Genomic DNA, 1,250 nt, shown 5'->3' with positions numbered 1-1,250 from the left:
GATGGATCAAACTGCAAACTAAGTCTACACATGGCTAGATAGTGAGCTATGCAGTGAGTCAAACTGCAAATGAGCTAAGTCTGACTGCATTATTGATTCCCTGAATTTCACTCTTATAGAGAAGTGGTTGTTTCATCTGTTGTATAAAAACTAACACAGAGCAATAAGCAAAACAAAGAAACAAAAGAATATATTCCAAATGAAAGAAAATGTTAAACCTCAGAACAAAACCTTAATGAAACAGAAACAACTAATTTACCAGATAAAGAGATCAAATTAATAATCGTAAAGTGGATCACTGAAACCCAGGGGAGAATGGATAAAAGCAGTGAGAACAAGAAAGTAGATACACAAAAGATAATGAGAAAGAAATCTAAGCTTATAACCAAAGAAAATTATCAAACTGTAAGGAATAGAGTAAGGGAAGAATAAAGGTACAGAGAAGAACTACAAAACAGCCAGAAAAAAACAACAAAATGTTAATAAGCACATAACTATCAATAATGACTTTAAATGTAAGTGGACTAAATTCACCAATCAAAAAAGAGAGTGGCTGAATCAATTAAAAGGAAAAAAGACCCAGAAATAAAAGCCTCAAGAGACTCATTTCAGATGTAGAGACACACAGCCTAAAAGTGAAGGAATGGAAAAAGATATTACATGCAAATGAAAAAATTGGCTTTATTACAAATAGTATAATAAGAGGAAAAAAAAGGATTAAATAATGATAAAGGGGCCAATCTTACAAGAAGATATAACATTTGTAAATATTTAGGTACCCAACATAGGATTACCTAAATATATAAACCAAATATTAACAGACCTAAAGGGAAAAATTGACAGCAATACAATAATAGTAGAGACTTTAAACCTCACTTTCATCAATTGATAAATCATTTAGACAGAAAATTAATAAACAACAGCCTTAAATGACATGTTATAGCATATGAACTTAATAGATATATGCAGAGCATTCCATTCAAAAGCAACAGCATACACATTCTTCTCAAGCATACATTAAACAATCTCCAGGATAGATCACATGTTAAGCCACAAAGCAAGTCTAAATAAATTTAAAAGGATTGAAATCATTTCAAGCATCTTTTCCAACCACAATGGCATGACTAGAAATCAATTAAAAGAAAACTGGAACTATCACAAATATGTAAAGATTAAACTACATGCTAGTGAACAACCAATGGGTCAAAGAGGAAATCAAAGAAATACTTTTAGATACACATAAATGGAAA

Source organism: Hipposideros armiger, unplaced genomic scaffold (genome assembly GCF_001890085.2).
Source record: "Hipposideros armiger isolate ML-2016 unplaced genomic scaffold, ASM189008v1 scaffold_1054, whole genome shotgun sequence".
NCBI classification, from domain to species: domain Eukaryota; kingdom Metazoa; phylum Chordata; class Mammalia; order Chiroptera; family Hipposideridae; genus Hipposideros; species Hipposideros armiger.
The sequence above is the reverse complement of the archived record's forward strand: the minus strand, read 5'-3'. Positions refer to the sequence as shown.